Source organism: Oenanthe melanoleuca, chromosome 1 (genome assembly GCF_029582105.1).
Source record: "Oenanthe melanoleuca isolate GR-GAL-2019-014 chromosome 1, OMel1.0, whole genome shotgun sequence".
Taxonomy (NCBI): Eukaryota; Metazoa; Chordata; class Aves; order Passeriformes; family Muscicapidae; genus Oenanthe; species Oenanthe melanoleuca.
In genome coordinates this window covers 95,811,536-95,827,148 of record NC_079333.1, presented here as the reverse complement: position 1 = coordinate 95,827,148, position 15,613 = coordinate 95,811,536, and the positions used below count along the sequence as shown (strand labels likewise).

General features: G+C 41.2%; 1 long non-coding RNA gene across 1 annotated transcript; it reads right to left on the bottom strand.

Annotated features, from left to right (window-relative positions):
• Positions 1-392: 392 nt before the first annotated feature.
• Positions 393-14,952, bottom strand: LOC130258098 (uncharacterized). The gene is made up of 3 exons (XR_008841435.1): positions 14,800-14,952; positions 8,121-8,268; positions 393-611 (listed from the first exon to the last, which is right to left on the bottom strand). It is a non-coding gene; the product is annotated as an uncharacterized LOC130258098 (long non-coding RNA).
• Positions 14,953-15,613: the final 661 nt, after the last annotated feature.

Genomic DNA, 15,613 nt, shown 5'->3' with positions numbered 1-15,613 from the left:
GCCTCCCAGTAATAGTTGTTAAACACATGCTTTTCAAAGCAACATCTGCACTTTCACAAAAAACTTTAATTTTCTTTTGCAATTTTACAATGAGATGAAGTAGCTGAAATGCTTTGGAGAAAAAGGAGCTCATGAATAATTCACTTGACACCTTTATACTGAAGTATGGGTGTCTTCATTAAACCAAATTGCCTCCTGTCAAGGGCAGTGAGAGGGTTTTGGGAGGAAAGCAATGTTGTTTCCATTTGAGACCCAGAGAATGCTCAGTATAATTTTTAAAAACTTTTTGTTTATTTTTACTCTTTAAATAATTTCAACATAAAAATCACCTGAGTTCAGTACTCTGAAAAATAATGCAAAGTAAAAAAGTTCTGTGGGTATATAGATCACAGATGCTTGTGGCCAGTGAAAAAGAGTAGATTATGCCTGTTTACACCTATGGCTATAATTGCATACTGCAACATACAAGGTGTTTTATCCATTTTTTAGTATGAGGTGGTGCTGGACACTCTCCTGAGTGTTCCTGAGAGTAACTGGGGTTCCCCTCAGAGCTGGATGAGCTGGGCTGGTGTCCTGGGGTGGTTCTACACCTTATCTGTGGTTCCAAACACCTGCTGGAGCATGGTTTTATTAAGATCCAGGCAGATCCTTGGCATTCTTCCCCACACAAACACATACCCCCGAGGCAGAGCATAAACTGCAGGCATTTAACATCCTTTTGCTGTCTCACTGGCAGCATCATAAGAGATGCCACTTTGGTTAATTGCTGCAGAGCAGGAGTGCCAATTTGGCTCTGGCTAGTGCAGGATGTGGATGGAAGCATGGATTCCTTCTCTGTTGGTAGAGAAGACTGCAGGGATCTGAAGCAAGGTTAGAGCCTGCAGCTCTCCTCCAAAATACCTGTCTGCTCTGATCCAGTAACATCTCAGCTTTCAAGCAAGCCCCTAAAGCTCACACAGCATGTAAATATTACTAATGGTGGGTGTGAGAAAGCAGGCAAATGTCTTAATCGGGTAGTAAACACTGCATTTAATGAATTGCACAGACAGGAAAGCTGGGATAGGGCTTACAGCAAAGAAGATCCTGAATTACCAGCAGAAGAGCCACAGGCCTTCAGTCAGGGTCTCTCGAGAGGGAGATAAGTGGAAGAAGCCATGTCAAGGTATTTAAAATTTTTTTGGGGGCTATTCTAGAAATAACAGTGAACTACCTCCTTCTAACCAGGGAACCTGCAAACAAGACTGGAGTAAAACAGAGTGAGAATTTGCAGCCTAGTTCTTCAGAGGGACTCCAGCACAACTACTGCTACAGAATTAAGAATGTTTGTTAGTGTATTACTCACTAGAAAATTTGAATATACTAAAGCAGAAGAAGGCACGGTTATTCCACACATTTGAGAACAGTTATGTGTCAGTAGAGTCCCCTGGGCAGAGGATGTAAAATCCATGTTAACAAATACTTTCTGATTTCCAGTCACCCCTATGTGGAGAACTTGACCACTAAAAGTACTGATGATGTGTCCATACTGCAATCAGTGTGTGACTGCAGCCTGCAGAGACGCTCCAGAGTGAACTTATGGGCAGCAGGTGGTTTGGAAAAAGATGCTGCAGCATCTCGGGGTGGCCAGCACATTGAATGTTTACCTGAATTTTCAAATGGGCTTTGGAGCCTTTATTGATCTATGTGTATGATCTCCTATAGTCTAGCTAGTCTCAAACTACCTTCAGTACATTTACTTAGGTTATACCTCTGTCTTTGTCTTAGGAAAAAGATGCCATGAGATCTGTGACTTGACCATGATGCCACAGCTGGTGACAGAAAGGTGAATAGTCTGACTATAGCATCACTAAAAATCTCCCACTAAGAATTTTTTCACATTTCCACCCTCAACTGTGTATATTTGTGAATATTGCAAATAGCTGCAGCCTTCTAGACAAAACTACTATATTAAAAAAATAAATTTACTGTCTACCAAAGTTAAATACAAGATGCAGAGCTGGTCCCACTGGGAAGCTTTTGACCAGGTTTAATGAGAGTTCTTCTACTTGCAGGCACTTTTTGATGACAGTGCATCTCTGCTATTTTGAGTCAGCCTGAGTTTGGTGCACTGTGAAGGATTTTGCTGTCAGTGATTCAGCTGCAGTGCTGTTAGCAGCATTAGCACGGACAGTGCTGCCAGCAGAAACCTCAGGAGCAAGGATAACTGGCATGATACCGAGAGCAATACAAAGCTGTTGACAAATACAGCTCTTAGTACCACTGACTGTGCTAAGCAAGGATGGAAAGCCTCCTGCAGCTTGCTTGGTACAAGCACAAGTGCAAAGTCATTCTTTGGGCTTTCAGATTGTCTGGCTGAACCAAGGAACACTATGGGAGGCTGCTGAGTGATGCTGTCTGGCGATGATCCCATGCTAAAAATACAGTGGAAGATAACTGCTAGTCTTTTCAGAGTTTTCCTCTTCAGTTTTCTGTGACTTTTATGCTGTGCATATACGGTGCTGAATGGGAAATAGAGCACCTCATTTTTTCACTGAAGCTCAAAGCTTCTTTGGTCTGGTACCTTTTTTGCTCCTAGCTGCATTGCTGTGAAGATGTTTCATGGCCCTCACATGCTAGTAATTACAAATTATTAAATCCTAGGGATTTACACATGTTTATACCTCTTATTGAGGACAACTGACAATTTATGGGACAAAAACATAACATCTGTTAAATTTTAGAATCAGTGAACTTCTAGCCTTTTATTCTTCATGCAGACTTTCTAATGCAGTATTTTGAAAGCTGCACTTCAAAGCAAAAATCAAATAGTATCTCCTTTTCCATATGGTGGAAAAGAGAAATGCTTTTCCCCAGTTTATCTCCTGAGTGACTAATGGCCATACTTCTGGAGCAGATGTAAGTGAGCATTGTATCTATTCTGAACACTCTTATCACCATTTTCAAGGGGTTTGTAAAGGATGACAAAAAGCTGTGGTACAGAAATTACTGATGGCAGATTAGAATTCCAAGGATTGTGGGGTTTTTCCATTTCAGAAACAGTTGCAGTGATTTAAGATGCTGCCAATCCTTACTCTTCTCACTGCCCAGGCCCAGTTATATTTTCCAAATTTTTTACAAGTAACATTTATGTGATTCTAAGCCAATATCATATGAAATCTAGCAACTCAGGATCAACTGCCTCTCACAGTAATTTGGGTTCTCTTACTAAACTACTAGATTTCACAGTAAAGTAGCTGAAGAACCATTTTGCTCTACTGATTCCAAAAAGGAGAACATTGAAAATGTGATTTTGTTCGCCTCTGGCAGGAGGACAACTAGGAGTTGGTCAGTAACAATTTACATTGTTGCAGCTATTTCTTTACTGAATGTGTTTCCAAGACCTAAGCTACAATTTTGCAAAACCAAAGAGAACAAATACAGAGTTAAACTCTGCAGCTGATCGCCAAGTTAGCTGCAGCAAAACACTTTTTAACAGCTGTATAATTTTGTTGGCTACTAATTGCTTGCAAGTCACTTATATAAATCTAATCAAATAAACCAAAACTTTCTAAGAATCATAAAAGAAAAACTATTCCCTTTGGCTTGGCTAGATGCATTTGTTGAGACAGAGCTCCACTAGACTGATTCAAGCCAGGATAACAAATCCCATATTCCAGATGACAAAACATTTTCCATCAGGCTATCTTTCAGAGGCAAGTCTCTTATATTGACAATTCCTGTCTTGTGACTAAAATTTATTGCAATTTAAACTGAATACTCTATATTTTCAGAGACAATGAATGTCAGTTTGAAATTATCAATAACCTGCTATAACTGAAAAAATGTCAAACCCTAGTGTGCCTAATCTTAGGAGAAAATAATGAAGTATAGATTTTAAAAGGTCTTTATCAAAATTTCTTCATGTGCACTAAAAATTGAGAACTTGGGACAATGTATGAAATGTTCCATTTTAATCTGCAGCTGACCTGACATAGCATATCTGCATCCCAGAATATATGCAGCAAGAAGAAACAGATTGAAATATGTATTTACAAGTCATCATTAAAATGTTTTTGCACCCTGAGTGACCTGCTGAAAGAACTGAGTTTGAATGCTTGGTTTGGGGAGAGGGGGAGTTTCAGTTTTGACAATTAAACATATTATTTTTTCATATAAGCTTTGTATTTTCATATAAGCTGTGAAACATTCACCCACCTTCTTCTTTGGGATATTAGGAGAAATACTGGTTAGAAAGCAGGAGTAGTAGACTTGGGTCAAAGGCAGGTATCCAGGCATTTAAAAAGATGTTCAGTTGACTTCACTGCAGAGTGATAATTAGTTACACTCAAATTATGTCCCTTGAGGTAGTGCACTTGAGACCAAATCTGGCATGCAGCTCAAAGTTTTCTGGGGTCATAGCCTCGGATCCTCAGCCAAGTATGCTCAGATGTATTGCAAGTTTCTTTACAGGAAAAGGTGGAAAAACTTTTTTTTGCCATTATAGTGTATAAAGCTAGGTAACAGAAATACTAGAATTGGTCTGGGTGGAAATCCACAACAGCACCAGAAGAAACAACAAAGCAAAGCAGCAAAGCTGCAGCACAGTGGAAGAGCCATTCCCCTCCCTGTTATCTCAGCACTGACACAGACCATAGTCAAAAAGAACAGAACAGGTAGCAATCCTATTGAATATTTATGGGGGATAATAATAAACAAGGTTGTTCAGCAAAAATATTGTTCCATAATAACAGTTGATTCCTAGAGAGTTTAAAAAACTATCCAAACCCATCCACAGAGAGGAACCCAAGAGATGTAGTGAGGACCTGAAAGCTATTTGCTGCTGCCTTACATGGCATACAGGTGATCCTGGCAAAACTGGTCAGGCATGCACGTCTTAGTGCTTGCAAGTATGTGAGCATGGGATTGTGAGTGGGTAAAATCAATTTACTTAGGGAATTGTAAATTAAAATCATGTCTGCCTATGGTCTTGTATTGTCTTTCATTGCACTAACAACATATGAGGACTATTTATCTCTAGTTATGTAATACTTTGCTGTGGACTTGCTGTGGTCTTGAGCTGAATGGATCACAAATTCTGATTCTGTTCTCACAACACTTCCTTCAGAAATTTCAAGTTTGGGTAATTGTGGAATGGAATTTTCCAATATATACAGCAAGTCAGACTTAGTTAATGGTTTTGAAAGTGAAATCGGACAAGTTTGGTGGAAATTTATGGCGTGATTGCTTATGCAGAGAAAGAGCTGGCTCTGGTAACTCTGTTAAACTCTTGCAAATCAATATCCTGAATTGGTGTGGTCAGTGCAGATGCTATTTTCATACAGCTGCGTAGAGCAAAATGGCCCAGACGTTTTCTCTCAGTTTACCCTTCAGCAAACAAGCAGGACATCACAAGAAGCACCACATTTTAGCTATGAGAGATGTGTTTTTCCACATTCCTTTGCTTGTTCTTTCCAAATCTGCTTCATTTTGGGGAGAAAAGGACAATTTTGGTGGAAAGCAATGTGCACATGCACGCAAACACAAACATTTCTTGTCTTCAAAAAAATCTAGAAATATAGCCAATAGCCCACTTGCACAGAACTCCACAGCACTTGCTGGTGTAAAGCTTAGTTAGACATGGCTTACCCAGCTGATGGCACAGATATCTGCTGCTTCTAGCCCTCACTTTCCCATGAGAAAATTCGTTTGTAGAATTGTGTAAGCCCTGTGCGTATTTCAGCATTACTCTATGCAATAAGCCAAATGTTAGTTGCTATGCAGTATATTCAGCAATTTTCATGGAGTCTCTTATTTTGCTTTTCACTTTGCTTGGCAGCAACACCTGTGCCAAAAAAGGATTGGTTTTGGTCCTCTTTTAACACAAGTTCTCTCTGCCAGTAAGAATTTCTGAAGTGATCAAACATGATTCTTTTAGCAGAAAGGGTCAAAGATGCATTGGTAGTCTGTGTCTTGTGCTGAAAGATCACCTAATGGGCATTATCAAAGTCCTGCTGCATTCTAAACACAAATAAATGAGAATCCTGAATAAAACTTTGACCTCCTGTACGGCACCAGCTCCCAAACCCTCTCTATTGCCCAACCCTTGCAAGATTTGAATGGCAGCAGCTGATTTCTCATTTTCCTCTGAGACAGTACCTACTTTGGCACTTCTTCAGGCTTCCTGTAAGCTGCTGTTATCCCAGAAAAAAGAGGGGCAAGCTGATGTCTGAAAAAAACCCCAGGCATCATGGCTTATTATTACATGCTGTCCTACCCCATTCAGAACAGGTCTTGACAACAGACTTGATTTTGCATTGTTATGTGAACAACACGTAAATGCCATTATCAGTTACTTAGAAAAATGCTACTTAAATAAAATGTATTTCAAGGATTCTGTTATATTAAAAAAGCTTTATTGTCTTCATGGCATATTTTTGAGTCTTAAGAATGAATTACAAGTGTGACCTGACCCTGATGGGGTTTAGTATTCTTTTATCCCTTCTTAGGAGGTGAGTTTTGTGCTTTCAGTTTTGGAATTACTTTTTTTCCCCCTTGCTACTAAATGCTCATGTTGCTACTTACTTGTACTGCATTACAAAAGCTTTGTTAAATAAATGTGCCTGGGATTTGTGGTGAAAGGGGGGGAAATTTATTATCCTTAATTCTTGTAGCAGTTCAGTCCCAATGAAACTGGGATTATTCTGTGACCCACCCTCTCTGACCATACATAAGCCTTAAGAGACACAAATGCCTCACTGCAGGAGAGGCTGTGGGTAGCTGTACCAGCCAAGGAAAAGTCTGAGGGAAGAACCAGGTTTCACTTCTCTGGGGCCCTCCTTTTCCCTGTGGTTGATTGTGAGAATGTGCTACATTACCCCTTAACAACCTGTGGTAATTTCTTCCCTTCACTTTCTCTAAGTGTATGGAGACTGGGGAGTGTTTCCACATTTCAGCCCACTTCAACTTCTTGTGTTCAACATGTTACCAGAATATATCTCTTCTGAACTCTTCTGTGGGATCTGAAAGCATGCTAGGCCTTAATAAAACACATACAAGATCAACAGTATACTGCCCCTAGATATTTCCACTGCTGAGCCAAGTAAGTGGAGAGAAGAGACTGATGAATGACTCCATAGCCACACATGGGAAAGAGAGAAAAGTATTTCCAAATGTTGTGTTAAAACCTGTAACATATTTTTTAAAACTCTCACATTTCAAGTCAAAATCCCCTGAGACAGAATTTCTGACCTTCACTATCTTTAACTGTGTGTTTCCATATGTGCCACTGCCAAAATGCTGAGTAGGCATTGGAGATATACCTTCAGTACATCATTTTAACTTAGAAGATGCTTACTGTGAATCCAGATATTTTGCTCTGAAATTGGTGCAATTTCACTGCAAATACTGCAGAGCACATAATGCTACCTAAGCAAATGCCACTGAGGAATTACAGATGATTAGATACCAACATGTTTAACAAATATAAGCAAAGAGCATTTAAAGGTCTACCAAAAAGCTATCTATATTCCTTTCAACAAAAAATATCAAAAAAACAAGGTACTTTATGTCTAACACTTGCAAATAGTACCATGGAATAGAGGTGGATCTGTAGAGTAAAACAATTGTTTTTGAGGACCTTGACTCCATGCTAAATATATTTGATGGGGGTGTTAATAATTTTAGATTCTCTTTTGTCTGGTTCTGTATATCTGACTCCTTCATTGGCAGGTGGGACATATCTCTGATTTAGTTTCTCTGAAGAAGGATTCAGTGATCAGTGCTCTGTGACCAGTCTGCAGTGGAAACCATAGTGATCTAAGTGGGGATAATCACAAGGTTTGCTTCAAAGTTCACTCCTGGTCTAAAGTAAAATGTTAATGTTAATCCCACAAGACTTGCAGTCAGGGTTCTGAAACAACTCCTTTGAGAGGCAACCAAATTACCAGATTTGACCAACCCAGACTTATCTCAAAAGTTATCTACCCCTTTTTCTTACTTGCTTGTTTCATCCAGACACAGCTGTCCCATAAGTATTCACAAAGCCACATTGTGTCTCTTTCAAATTCAAATTTCAACTCTCTTTCTATATTTTCTTTGCTGCCATGGAGGTTGCAACCATGAGAACTGCTTATTTTGCTCACTAAAAATTGCCACCTTGCACTGCCCCGTCTTCCTGTATCCAAATGTCTTGTTGTCAGAATCCAAGAGAAGGACAGATCTTCAGGTCAATAACTGGCATCTCCCTTTGGTGTCTGCAGAGTGCTGACAGAATGAGGTGCTGCCCTGTGCCTGTGGCATGGAGATGTAACAGTAACACATAACTAACAACAGAGACATTCTGACATCCAACCTACTGCATCTGCGTCACTCCTACAAACACAAAATGAGGTTATTCACACCCTCCTGAACTTCCCATGTGCAATGGTTTTTAAAGTAAGAAATAGCCAAAAATGACTTTTCACACAGAAATATGTTATCATATAGTCTATACTGGTCTCCCTAAGCCTCAGCAGAAAGCAGATCCTTCCTAAGAAACAGGGCAGAGGTGTTATATTAACAGTTATCACTGCTCTGCCCTCACTGCCCCACTGCACTCACAGCAGAGAATCATGGAAAGACAAAACACTAAAGCCAAACGTTAGCATTCTGGGCATGGGGCTAGAAATCTGAGCTAGTATTAGCAGTCAGCAGTTCTGATTTCCTAAATTACTTTGGCCAAGTTGCTTAGGCCTTGTTTACATTAGTTTCCATCTGTATGGAGAAATAATTCAAATATGAAAGCTTAGATTTTTCTAAAGCCCCTAGTGCTAGGGATTTCCTCAGCTGATGGATTCTTAGTCTCAGATACCTTTTAAAGAGGCTCTCTGCAATATCTCAAATCACAAGATGCTTTTAAAATTCAGGTTGTTTTAAATTTGATCCAGTTGTGCTGCCTCTCAGCAAAGCAGCAATTTTGTTAAACCCTTTTCCTTTAAGAAAACTTCTTTGAAGAATATTTTAAATGCATGTCAAATAAGGTCTCAATGATGTCCCATGATAATGTGAGTTCCTGTACTTGTATTTAGCTCAGCTGTCTCCCACTGAAGTCCTAATTATATATCCTGCTTATACCAGTAATTAACTAGGAATTTTAAAACTTTTCTCTCATGCCAGCAAATGAAAGCATGTGAATGGTGTTTTCACCTTCTTTCTCAGGTTCTACATCTGCAGAAGACAGACAAGTGGCAGAGAGACAATACTCCTAGCTGGGTGTTTCACAGAACTGAACACTCCAGACTTGGCAGTGAACCAGCAGTAGAGTGCTACAACTATTGACTTGCATAGCCCATGGTGCAGTCTCACAATTGGTGCACAATCATCTGAAACCAGAATCTGAATGAACCATCCCTGCTCTTGCCCATGGCCATGTCCTCCCCTTGGTGCTAGGTTTAAAACCAGGAAGATATGCAATGAGTATGCCCAGTCTGATCATCTGACTTGAAATCAACTCTGCAAAAAACCCAAAAGTCAGCTACCCTGGGGATCTGATTCAGCTCCTCATTGATCTTGTGAATATTAGTACTGGGCAGAGCAGAAGAGTGGTGAGTAAGAGGGAAGACCAGCTAATATTATTATGGTCTTTGACTCAAACTGTTCATAAAAATATCCTCTGAAATATTTAGCAAAATGGCATTAGGCACATTGAACTGGTGCACAGGGAATATAAGAATGTGTCAAGTACTGGTACAATAAGGCCATGCCACAATCCCCTTTTCTCCCATTTCTGAATATGTGGCTACACCACTTCAGCTGAGTCACCACTGGGAGTAACTAGCAGAAACAGCAGTAACATTTATTTGCTTGGGTACCCACCACTTTTAGAACTGACTACAGAAATATAAATAGCCACCAGCCTGGTCTCAGCAGATCTGTCTGCCTGTTCCTTCTTCCCTTACATGATGTCTACACTGTGAATCCATAGTTCCTCTGGCCCCAGCCTCCGCCTCTCAAAGTAAAAAGCTGCACCTGTGTACAGGACTGTAGTTCTTGGTATTTCAAACCCTTGGAAAGAAGACAATATAAAAATCAAGATCTCTAGAGCTTCCAAAGACTGCACGTGAGGGTGTTCTGCCATAATGACTGAGTAAATCAAACAGCATAAACAGAAATCTTCATTGCCACAAAAAACAGGATCAGTGAGCTGAAACAACTTGGCATGGTTCCTGTCTCAATGGATTCACCTCTGAGATATTCTGAACCTTGAAGATAATTCTGTTATTAATTGCTTCAAATCTCAAAAGAGTAAGAGTGAAGAATACAGAGAGAAACCATATGGTGACCTCAGAGAAGTATCTGAAAAAGAAGGCCAGGCAGCTCAGGTGGGGAGAGACATTCCCAAAGATTAGAAGGCAAGAGCAGAGATCACTTTCCTTCACTGAATACTTGCATACTTGAATACTTGCAGAGGCTTTTAAGCCCTAGAGTGGAAGTTGAAAAGGAAATGGATTATAATATACAACTCCCTTTCACCTTCTTTGGCATGAAAGGCTGAGACTTTCCTGTGCATATCATTGAGAGCAGCAGTTTGCCTTGACTCCTTTCCATATAACTGAAAACAGCAGTGTCTGGATTACAGTCTCCTCTGATTCCTGTGACCCAGACACAGACTTGGAACTACCCAATTTGTGCTCCCCAAGTTCTTCCAAGATCACAAAGAGAGAGGCCAAGGCAACAAACAACAAGGAACTCCATTAAGCCAAGTGCTGGAAGCTTCAGAAGTCAGAATTCTCCTTCAATTTCATTGAAAATTTCCCAGTTGGCATTTGTACTTCTAATAAAATAGATTGTTTGTTATAAAAATTTGCATATCTGCTACGTCTATCAAAAAGCCAAAGTATTTTCTGCTGAGCAAAATATTTTCTGCCATTTCTTTTAATATCCCTACAGGTCTGCAACTCCACATATGGGTAATAACCTGTCCAGGCCAGAGACTGCACAGCTACAGCAGACTATACAATGAAAACACATATTGGAAATAATATAGCATGAAAAACAGCACATATTGCAGCACTGTTTCATAAGATGACTTGTTAAAAACTACATTTCCCTGCTCTTCTGTAATTCAACCAGTTTCAGTACTCTGCAAAATTAATAAAAGTGTACCAAGCCAGTTACATAAACATTGATATCTATTTCTCAGATAATCTACCTGCTATTCTACATGGAATTATTAAAAAAAAAAAAAGTGTAGAAAATGCTAAACAAATATCACAGAGCACAGAAATAGTCCAGCAAGCTTAGTTGTTGAGGGAATATTGCCATGTCCATGTAAGCAACAAAAAAGCGTTCAGCAGGGTTGGATTAGTCTTAGCTCAGTGCAGTGCTACTTTGGGAGGTGAATGAGGGACTTGTTATAGAACAAGCTTGGTTTGTACCTTACAGAATAAACATATTCCACTTCAAAGGTAAAACACTCTATATTCCTGAATACTGAAGGAATCCACAAGACTGCTATAGGATTTCCTCTCATTTGCAGCTTGAAATTCAATACAATCTACAGCAGTTAGCTGAAAGTGTGACAAACAGTGCTAGTTATCCAAACCCTGAGCTCATACAGCATCCCAATGGTGGGAACAATGCCACCTAGAAGGTGCAAGAGGAGTATTTGTCTACAACACTGGATATAATCCCAGTGAGTAATGCTTTCTCCTAAGTACTGACATGCCCATAAATGCTTTTTATTTAATGCAAATAAATAATAATGCAAATAAAGCTGCCATTTGCACATGGCTGTGCAGCACACAGATGTTGCACATCAGGGTAAAACACAGTCGCGGCTGTGAACTATCGGAGACGTGCTGTCGTTAGACAAATCCCAACGTGCATGTCACAGAGAACATGTCCAAGATATGGCTGCAGCTCAAGATTTTTTGTGACAGCAGGATATTGGTTAGGTGTGATTGATACTGGGGAGATAATAATTGCTGGGTAAATAAAAAAAAAATATTGGATGAGCAGTGGGGAAAATAAGTATGGTCACATTCCAAGAAATTCTGAGTAAATGTTTGCATCAATTAAAATGAAGTGTGCTTTTCTCATCTACATGTTTTTAAAAAATGATGTCTTATTCCAAACAGGCTACTGAGACTATTTAATGAGAGCAAATATATTAGAGTATAGTAACTGTTGGGGGATCTATTTTACTCTTTCAATGAGAAGTTTTGGGGTTTTGTGCAAACTTGTTTTACTCTACACAATTTTCTGACTGAGATGGTCATTCACAGTAATACCAACACCTACTTGCTGAGTTATGCTAAGAACATCCACCATCTCTGCATAATGTATAAGAGACAGAAGCAACAGCAAGGCAGCTAATTCTTTGCAGAATAATAAATCAGCATACATGTCTTCAAGCTAAAATTAACAAGGGCATATAATTCTTCATAAATATATCTGCAATTTGAAGCACAATGCAGCACATACAATTGAGAATGCAGGAGACTGTTTTTTTTACTGAAATGAAGATGCAATATTTGATGCTTAGGTTTGAAAGAAGTATAGCTTAATAAAAATGAAGCTTATGATTCAAGTCACTCTTTCACTTCAGAACTAATTTATGGTGCATTTTACACATACTGTAAATGATGAACAACAGCCTCGGGTAATTGCTTTCCTTACAAAGTGTGGGAATCAAAGGATACATTTTTAGATGTGTGGCCACAGACATGACCATACCAATGAATTGCAAATAGCAGACATGAGAGGCAATGATGTGCTGTCTTTGATAGATGTAGTGTTATAAATTGTCTCTTCCATGACAAATCTCAATGGGAGAAGAGTACTTAATAACAGGATTTTTGGTGCACAGATTTAAATGAAAAGAAAATGTGGTTGTGTGCAAGTGTAATTGTTAACAAGGAGAAGACAACTGTGCTGGTCACTTACCAACTATTTTGATATCTAGATGTAACAGGCTTTGTCCACCAAAGCTAGTACTAGTTCTGGAACCTATTACAATCCAACTTGATTTCCAGATCCTAAACAGAGTTGGCCAAAATTTGTGGAGGGTTGGGGAGCAATTCTTCATTTATAGTTCAGCCAAGCCCTACATGACATCATTGAAGAAGAATTTTGTCCATCATTTTTAAAAACTTATTCACATTTTCCCTATCATATTCCAGGTAAGCTGTGGCCACAAATACTGCTGTTTACAGCAAAATCACGAAGAGCATCACAGCCAAATGTGTAGACGTGCTTCATCTTTCAAGGGGACACATAATCACCCTTCTGGGAGAGCTAACAGAGGTCACTTAAAGCCAGGAAGCCTGACAGAGATTTCCTTTATCCATTATCTGAAGTTTAAGTGATCAATGCTCTGTAACAACACACAGGCTCTGAAAGGTTCAGTCTTCACTCTGAAAAATTTTAGGAAGGCCTCAGCACTTCGTAGGAGTAGACACATACTTGGCAGCAACCACCAAAGCATCGAGTAAGCAGTGCCAAAGGGAAGCTGGTGCCACATCTGGCAGAACAAGGCCCTGTGTCTGTGTTAACTCATGCACTCCTATGGAGATGACTACTGTACAGCTCCCATGCAATTGAACAGGATTCCCATTTTAAATAAGTAAGCCATGCATAGGTACAATTCCAATCTGTGCAGGTTAAGGAGAAGATTAATATATACTTATTTAACTTCCCAAAAGATTTCTGTTTTTTACCACTCTGATCAGAAAGGCAATGGTTTATTAGGAAAAGCTTCCAGTTGGAAGAGCTGGCTGTCTTCCTCAATCTTATTCCCTGATTCCCATGCTACAACCTTTGGCTGCTGTTACCAGCCTTGGAGTCTCCTGCCTTTGCTAGACATAAACATTTTCCAGAACTGGATTCCTTCCTTGAAAAACTGGGGTCCAGACCCTAAAGGGCTCAGTCTATGAAGAGTATCCTCACAGAGGGGAAATTAAAATTAAATGCCAGCTATTATTTGGCTGTTTCCCTCTCTCTCCTGCCATCATCTATAGCTGAGCACAGTGAGCTCCACTTCAGAGTTGATTTCCTTCCCTTCTGGGACTCCAGACATATGAGCCTTAGTGATTCATCTCTGTGAGTTAACACTGAAGCAAGGATTCATCTTAAGACTGTAAATCACAACATGGCCAGGAAACACATGCTATTTGAAGACGAAAAGTTCCTTTGAATATTTAAAGGCATTTGGGAGAATCCAACCTGATTCTTAACTGCCTCTATTTCCATTATTGTTCTGGAAAATGTTATTAGCTGCCAGAAAGATCTGCCCTGGTTAAGGCAAGCGCTGTTCATGGAAAGAAGTTAAATCAAATCATAGAATCATAGAATGGTTTGAGTTGGAAGGGACCTTAAGGATTAATGTTACAATGCCCCTGACCAGGGCAAGGACACCTTCCACTAGAACAGGTCGCTCAGAGCTCCATCAAGTTGGCCTTAAACAATATTTTGTCTCCTGACAGCTGAAAGGAGAGATCAGCAGGGCTGGGCAGGCATGGTGGTAAGGCTGAATGTTTGATTTGGATGGTGGTAGGGCCATATGTTTGATTTGTACGTGGCTGCTCAAACAAAGCCAAGGTATGAGACACCACCACGGACCCCATCAGAGAGTGATAGAATTTAAAACTCTGGTAACACTGATCCTGTGTGTCGGACAGTTCGAAATACAGTTCAGTGCCTTCCATGCCAAAACTACAACGAAAAATAGTTCAAACATACATTTCTTCTAGAAAATTAAGCAATATTCTGCACCATTGCTGAAAAAACAGCAACTATTCAGCTGTGGCCACTGTAACCATTTTTACTTACAGATTTATTTACCTGGTCTGGTGGAAGGCATCCCTGCCCAACAGGGAAATAGGAACGAGCTGATCCTTAAGGTCCCTTCCAACCCAAACCATTCAATGATTCTATCATTTCTAGTTGCGAAGGAAGATTAATACCCAAGTTTTTAAGGTGATTTACGGCTCCTTAGGTAAGACATACTTAACAGAGGTGTCCTCGGAGGCGCTGCTTTACCCACAGCCCCACCTCGCGGCCACAGCGCAGCGCAGCGCAGCCCAGCCCAGCCCAGCCCAGCCCAGCCCAGCCCAGCCCAGCTCAGCCCAGCACAGCCCAGCCAGCCCAGCCCAGCCCAGCCCAGCCCAGCCCAGCCCAGCCCAGCCCAGCCCAGCCTAGCCCAGCCCAGCCCAGCCCAGCCCAGCCCAGCCCAGCCCAGCCCAGCCCAGCCAGCCCAGCCAAGCCCAGCCCAGCCCAGCCCAGCCTAGCCCAGCCCAGCCCAGCCCAGCTCAGCCCAGCCCAGCCCAGCCCAGCCCAGCTCAGCCCAGCCCAGCCCAGCCAGCCCAGCCCAGCCCAGCCCAGCCCAGCCAGCCCAGCCCAGCCCAGCCCAGCCGCCTCCGCCTTCCCTCGGCACCGCCTCCGCCTTCCCTCGGCACCGCCTCCGCCTTCCCCAGGCACCGCCTCCGCCTTCCCTCGGCACCGGCACCCCCTCCGCCTTCCCTCGGCACCGCCTCCGCCTTCCATCGGCACCGCCTCTGCCTTCCCTCAGCACCGCCTCCGCCTTCCCTCGGCACCGCCTCCGCCTTCCATCGGCACCGCCTCTGCCCTCCCTCGGCACGGCCTCCGCCTTCCCCAG